A 7,772-nucleotide genomic window follows, 5' to 3' on the forward strand; every position below is an offset into this window, starting at 1 on the left:
TTTAAGCACTAAAAAATGTCTGAATGTCACTGTATTCGATAAAATAAGTGGCATCTGTTCTCAGATGCTTCTGGATCTTTTCTCAAAACTAACACTACTTTTCTGAACCATTTTTGAAAGGACTTTAAATCATTTGGCATCCAGATATTTTTTATTTTTCCTTTTGCAATGACTTTCAATCAACTGGAGATTTTTAGTGGATGTGTGAAGGCAGTTGTCTGTACATTCACAGAGGTGTCCTACAGAGCAACCACAGGTTTGTCACGTTAGCTATGAACTATTTCATTAGTGTTATATTACTTCTTAAGATTTTTTAAATAAATGGCACTTTTTGATATCTTGTTATCTAGTGCAAGGGTCCAGTAGCACTTAAGTGTCCAAATACAAATAGTGTCCACCGTGAATGCAAAATATATTTTGCATTAAAAATGTATTTTAGAATCATTAATGTTATGATTATTTTGTAACACATCATGAATATGATTGTTTTCCTATACTCTTTTTATTGTGATATACAGTATGTATTTCCAAATCTGGATATATGTATTGTGATACTGCATTTCTAAATATAGGCAAAAAGACTAGAAGCAAATTTGGCAATATTTCTTTTTCTTTTTTTAATGATTTGGAAAGGAAATGCCCTGATCCTGAAAACACGTAACGTTAGACAGTGCAGGAATCGCGGTCTGTTCGGCCAGCACATGTAGCGCCAGAGAGGAGATGAGCGCGAGCGTCTGCCTCCGCTCGTGGCCCATGAGACATACAGTGCTTTCATCTACCACACGATGGAGAGTCACGAGGCAATCGTACCGCTTGTGCTCCATGCCGTTAAAGTGGTTCTGAAGGTACGCCTCCAGCTTCCTCTGCTGCTCATTGATGTCTGGGAAGTCGATGAAGAAGCGTGAGCACATGTAGCGCTGGAGCATCTTCATCTGTGCCTCGGACACTGGACGGAAACCCCTTACCAGCAGGTGGCAGTATTTTAAGAGCCCGCCTCCACGGATCTCTTCTGGACTGTGCGTAGCGATGATTTTGGCGTGTAGGTGTCCCAGCGCTTCTTCAAAGTCTCCATACATGCTCTCTCCGAGCACAGTGGGATGGAAACTTTCAGACATGGGCGTCGCGGAGCAACGGTCAAAAAGCAGCAGTGAGTCCAAGCCGATCTGAAAAGAGTCCACGCTGAACTCAAACTGCCGCCGCAGGGAGTCCACAAACTTCAGCTCCACGTTTTTGCCAGTGTTGTTGGAAAGTGAGATGAGGCTCCAGCGGTCCGTGTCATTGCAAACCTTCACCAGCTTCTGCACGTACACTTCCTTCAGGGTAAGGGCGGTGATACGGTCCCGGCTCATGCCAGTGGGCAGGAACTCCAGGAGGCTGTCCAGGACCACGTCCTTTACCAGACGGAAGGTCTTGTCATCGGTCAGACTCAGGCCGAAGATCAGGTCCAGGTCTTTGTAGCCCAGGCCAGTGTCCTGGTGGAGCACATAACTGGCAGCTGAACCGTTCAGCTTCACATCGCGCACCACTACGCCTCGCTCCTCTAGACGAGCCCGCACCACCTACAGGTGGAGACAGAAAAAGACACTATTAAGCGTGATATGCAAGAAACATTTTTTTTTTTACAAATTTGACACTGATTCCTATATCTTTATTAAAGGGGATGGAATGCTTAAGACAGTGTTGTCTGGGTCCACGACCATATTTTCATAGACTCAGGAGCACTTAGACTCAGTCTTGACTCAAAAAACACTGATACGTTCTGTGCTCTTTGACTACTCACTCTGTGCTATTGCGTGTGTGCAAAGGTCCGTATGACACTGGCACAAAACCAAGCTTAATTTCCCCAGAAGGGAAAGGATATTTACACTGTCTGAATCATTCAGACCCTCCACTGGTCTTTGTCTTGGAGCTTGGTCTGAGTCTAGACGGAGACCAGAAGAGGGTTGAATAATGGACTCAACTGTGAACTGTGAATGATGGGCTTGCAACTTTGTGAATGAGGCTTGTGGGGATCAATGTGACCCTAGTCACATCCCATTTCAAATGTTTTGTCATATCAAAACTGGGCATCCACAATGCACAAACAAACAATTTTACCTTTTAAGGCACTACAAGTCTAGACATTCAAGAAGAACAGGAATTAGGTTGGTTTGAAATGCCAACTTTGACAGACCAGCTACAATAGAAGGAAATGACAACCTTTCTTTCTGAGGTTCAGGCAGTGCAGTACTGTAATCTTAGTAAGCTTCTTCACACAACCTCAGTAACAGTTCTCAGACACAAACGAACAAACACCTCTACTAGATTGGAAACAGGTGAGAACCAAGATGTATTTTGTTTTCCCTGGGAAATTGATTAGCCCTGGCAAATGACAAGTCTTTGACTGCTGGTCTTTGTTTAAAAGCTCTTGGCAGCGTTCTTACTTTTCTGTCCTTCTATTACTCTACCTTTACATCCTTCTAACACACAGAGAGAAGGAGGCCACCAAGTAGATTCCAAATTCGGCTGACATCAGCTAATAGACAACTTTAAACAACGGACATTCTCAGTGATTAGACAGAAATAGTTATGAAATAGTTATAAAATAAATGGAGTGTTGTATTAAATTGAGAGTGACACATTTACCCAGCCCAGTATGGCTATACATGCAGTGACTAAGGTGTTAAGGTGTGTGCTATATACTGTTTATACCACCTCTAATTTCTCTTTGTCTCTGATTTATGAATTTAGGCTTATGCATTGTCTACCCATCACACCACATGATATTGGTTGACCTATTTATCTGCAGAGTAACATAATCCCAGCAGCCTCTGTACCTCTCAGGAACTAAATGACAATCTTATATTTCATCACCAGATATCTGTCTGAACACTTCTGACAACCTGTCTAAAATGTCTAAAAAAATCAAACTACACTGGATAAGCACTCAAGATGAAAAACACCACAGTGCTCCAGAACAAATGTTGTTTTTCTGGGATATAGCAAAGGTACATAAAGGGACATAAAATTAAACTTTTGAATCTGTTTCCACAATGGAATTATACATTTGAATGACCATAAAACAAAGCTGCCAGAAAACCATTTTTTTCTAGCATGGAGAACCAACTGTAGTTTTGTTAGCCATCTGTCTGAAAGTGTTTGGTTAACAATGTACAGTAACTAGCTAGTTACATCAGTAGCCAAACACTAGTTACTGTACATCGGTAACCAAACACTTTCAGACAGATGGCTAACAAAACTACATGAATTACTACTGCTTATACTTAGGTTAATTAAATTAAATTCAAATTGATTTGTATAGCGCTTTTCACGATACAAATCGTTGCAGAGCAACTTTACAGCAAATTAAGTTTGTACAATATTTAGTAGTAGCTTATCAGTGGTGACTGTCAGTAGATGTTAGAGGTTTGTTCTTCACATAAATCTGAGACTCAAATAGGGACATTGCTTTTAATTTTATGATTACAAAAAATCATTTTCGGCAGCATGCAGCACAAATGAGGAGTGCTCATACACAGGACATGTTCACACGCAGAAAGAGGGTGCATTAACTTTAAAAAGATTAATGCAAAATCTTGAGAAATACTCTTTAAAAATAACAATTTAAAATACAGGGTACATTGATTATTATGATTATTATGACACGCTTATTATGATTATATGACATACCTCTATTGGGTTGATCAGCCAGTCTCCAAAAATAAGACGTTCTTAAGAATTGTTCAAGAATTGCACTTAGGAAGTTCTTCAAATTTATCTGATCCAGAATGTCATATAGAGACTTGGGGGTGGGCTCTTTTGAATTGGACCAGTAAGCAACCAACCAGAACACCCTATCCACCTCACAACAAACCATTAAAAACCACTCAGCCAAAACACCCAAGCATCATGGTGATGAGACTTAGAGAAAAGAAAGCATTGCTCATGTTTTGATCACGCAGTATTTGCCTTGTCTAGAAATGCCTAGAGATGGGATTGATGCACAGTGTCGCAGCTGAAATCTGTTCTGGTATTCGGTACAAGATATCTTGATTTAAAAGTTAAACCACAAGGCTGCTTCCTTTGACCCTGTGTTGAAAACTTGTAAAAAAGCCACAAATACACTGGTCTGACTGCCACTGACAACGCCTAAACTCATGTCTTGTTTAGTTTTCCAACCTGGCTAAAAAAGATACTCGGTTTTATTTGTGGGATGATTATAAGACAATTTTCCATACCGCGTTTTACAGGTTCAGGCTGGGGAACAGGCCAACAGAACAGCATCACTGCCCCCTGGACACCGACAGCCACTCTGGCCAGTCGGTCTCACTCTGCGAAGGGATGAACGAACCACTTAGGAGTCTCTGACACTGGCCCAGGCTCACGACATGAGTCAGTGAATCCACTGTACTAGACTAGACTATGAAGATTTTACCTTTTAAATTGTTCCCAAAAATTCACTTAATGGAATCTTTTAAATTCTAGCTATTGGACTGCCATGTGGATAATCCTAGGTGTTATATAAAGCTCGGATAAAGCTTTAAGCACTTACTCATACGTAACTTCCATTACACCAGTTCTAAGTAAAGACCTTGTTCAAAGAATCATTCATCTGATTTTCCAAACAAAAACCCAAAAGTGTGTCATCATTTGCTCACCCTTGTGTTATTCCAAACCAAGACATTTTTTTCTGTGGACGGCAAAAGAAAATCACAGCATGTCCAAAATGCTTTTTCAAAAGTGAAGACTAGGGAAGTTGAGCTCCATAAAAGTGGTCCATAATATGACTCATGCACTATAGTCGTCTAAAGCCAAATGATCAGTGTTGGGGGTAATGCATTACATGCATCGTGAGTTACGTAATCAGATTTTTTTTTCAAGTAGTAAAGTAACGCATTACTTTTTAATTTACAAGATTATCTAAATATCGGAGTTACTTTTTCAAATAAGTAACGCCTGTTAGCTCTCCTGTCCCGTGTTGAGAGAAATCGTGCATAGGCAGAGCAGAGGTGTTGTGTGCGCTGTGTAACATGATGGTTAAAACGAGTGGTTCATTCATGAATTCGACCTTACCTTCACGCTGTGGAAATATAATCTGGAACGCAGAAGACAATGAGCGCAGCACTGAAAAGGGGCGGAGCTACATAAGGTCTATACTTGACAGAAAGTCTTACAGGTTTGGAACAACAAGAGGATGAGTAAATGATGGCAAAACTTGAACTATCCCTTTTAGATTCTTGAATTTCTTGAAATATCACAAAACCAACTTCTCTGGAGGTCGCTATTACTACTATTTTCCAAAAAAAGATGCATTTTGCATAAAAAGAAGGCTAAAAAGGCTCTGTTGATTAGCTCTCCCTGCAGGTAAGAGTGTATGGTGTAATTTATACCTCACACTGATTCCAGTCCTTGGTTTTAACCAGGATTATGTTACATGCTGGAGGGATGAATTCCTTTAAGACATCCATTCACATAGAAAGCAGCTGTTCTAAGTCAGGAACTATGGGAATGGCTTAGATGTAGAGTCTGTGTATCCTTTCAGTTTGGAAAAAAATAAAAATAAAAAATGAATCCTGAAGAGTTAGTTTAATAGAAAGTCTTACCAGGCTCCTCTTTACCAAACGGATGCCATGTCAGCTCAGGTCCACAAGTCTACTGTTTCCAACAGGATTAATCCACTGTTAACCTTATGTGCCACAAACAAGCCAACTTTGTCTGCTAAACAGGCCAGTGTAAGCCAAGCAACACTGCAGTAATGATACTACTCAGAAAATAAATGAAATAGTGGTGATTTATGTCAAAGAGCTCTTTCTGCACTTGGTTATAAGAATGGTGAATTCTTTACAGCAACACCAAATACTGATACCATGTAACAAACAAACTTCTGTTGAGCTGATAACCAACAAATTTGAGAGTTTGCTTCCTGGCAGTTGTAGATGTGTTATATTGTAGACAAAATGGTAAACTTTAGTTTAGGGACCAGTTATCACTATTAATTAGTTGTATATTAACATGCATATTACCTGTAGTAACACACTCTCCTCTATGTGCACTAGACACTTTTCACACACACACACACACACACACACACTGTTGTGTACATAATCCCACAAAAGACTCAATAACATATGTATGTTTACATGCTCATGCACTACAAATCATCTTGCACTGTAAGGACCAGTAAGCAACCAAGGAATAGTATGTAAAGTATTTATGTGAAGCATTTGTATAGTTTGTATTCTCTAGTTTATGTATAGGTCATTATTTATATATAGTATATAGTAGGTTAGTTGTGTTTCGGTTTATACTGTTTTACTTCATTGTCTGTATTTATGTAGCATCTTGGTCCTGTGAGGCATGACATTTCGTTCCACTTAGAGGAACGTAGCGGAATGACAATAAAGCTCAACTTGACTTGACTTGATATTACTTGCATGTTGGCTGTTTATTAGTACTTAAAGCGCATATTTACGCGTTATTCTGCATGAACATATATTAGATCCCTTAATCCACCCCATACCTAAACTTAACAGCTACCTTATTAATTATTGATAAGCAGCAAATTGCAAAACAAACGTTTATCGAGGCAAAAGTCGTAGGGAGCACAGACCAACAGAACTACAAAAATAGGGCAAGTTCCAAACAGACTGCCAGAATGCTACTTAATATCCAAGTCTTGAGTTGCACAGGTTTATGTCAATATGTTTATGGTTAAATGTTAAATAGGTTTGTGTTGCATTTTCTATGAATTATTCATTGAGCGCTGTCATATTCTGTGATCGTCTCGCACTATGAAATACAAACTAGGCAAGGGCCGGTATGAGATTTTGACTGTATGATAACCTTAAGCAAAAATATCACGGTTTCACGGTATCACGGTATTGTCATTACAGCTCTAAAATGTGCTATTTTTAAATGACTGGGTAAAAAAATATTTTTCCCGCTAAACACAATATATTTTGTTTTTGAGCAACATACAGAATATTAGGAACTGTACAGTTTGTTTATTTTTTTCTTTGATTTGTTTCCTAAAAAGAATACAAATAAAGACTGACATCTTTATTTAACCTAAATCTGTAATTACAGTTATTTAATTGTAGTTATATAATTCATATACATATCATTTATATAATTTCTTCATGCCTGAACGAAGCAAACAGCAGAAGCTCTGAATGGGACGCAGATTCACTCTCTGACAGCAGGAGGTGCTTCTGGAACAGCAGATACAGTCTTTCCTTGGTTACCGCCGTAAACAAAGCAGCACTGCGCTGAAACACTGCTTTAATGTGAATTATACAGAGACGAGATGAAAAGAAAATACCACGTAAACTTTTCTGTAGACAGTCAGTTCCCCTCAGAAACACATTCATATAAACACCCAAATCAACATTGAGGATTTTCTTCCAATAATTCGTGCATCATGAACAGTGAGTGATCTGCCTGCTACAGTATTTTTCTCTGTGCGTCCGTCTTCAACGTCTCTGGCCTGTGTTAACAGGCGTTTACAGACTTTATATTTTCACATAAATTACATTTTTGAGAACGATTGCATTGAAACGCAGTTTGTGCAAGTCCAGAACAGAGACGAGTTGCTTGTAATAAGACAAAAAACGGCCGGTTGCCGATCGCATAAGTTCCAGGGGAAGCTCCTTAAGTTTGCCATCCTACACACACGTGACTGACTGCTCGCTCCCACCAACAGGAGGAGGAGGGTCGTGTTGCTCTCTACACTGCACTCAACCTGAGGGAGTCCTACACTTTCAGTCTTTGAGGAGACATGAAAAACAGCGCAT

General features: G+C 39.4%; 1 pseudogene; it reads right to left on the reverse strand.

Moving 5' to 3' along the window:
- Positions 1 to 617: 617 nt before the first annotated feature.
- The window catches only part of LOC107570995 (protein FAM46A pseudogene), an 11,013-nt pseudogene continuing 3,858 nt past the window's right edge, over positions 618 to 7,772 (reverse strand).

Source organism: Sinocyclocheilus grahami, unplaced genomic scaffold (assembly GCF_001515645.1).
Source record: "Sinocyclocheilus grahami isolate Dianchi unplaced genomic scaffold, SAMN03320097.WGS_v1.1 scaffold1532.1, whole genome shotgun sequence".
NCBI lineage: Eukaryota > Metazoa > Chordata > Actinopteri > Cypriniformes > Cyprinidae > Sinocyclocheilus > Sinocyclocheilus grahami.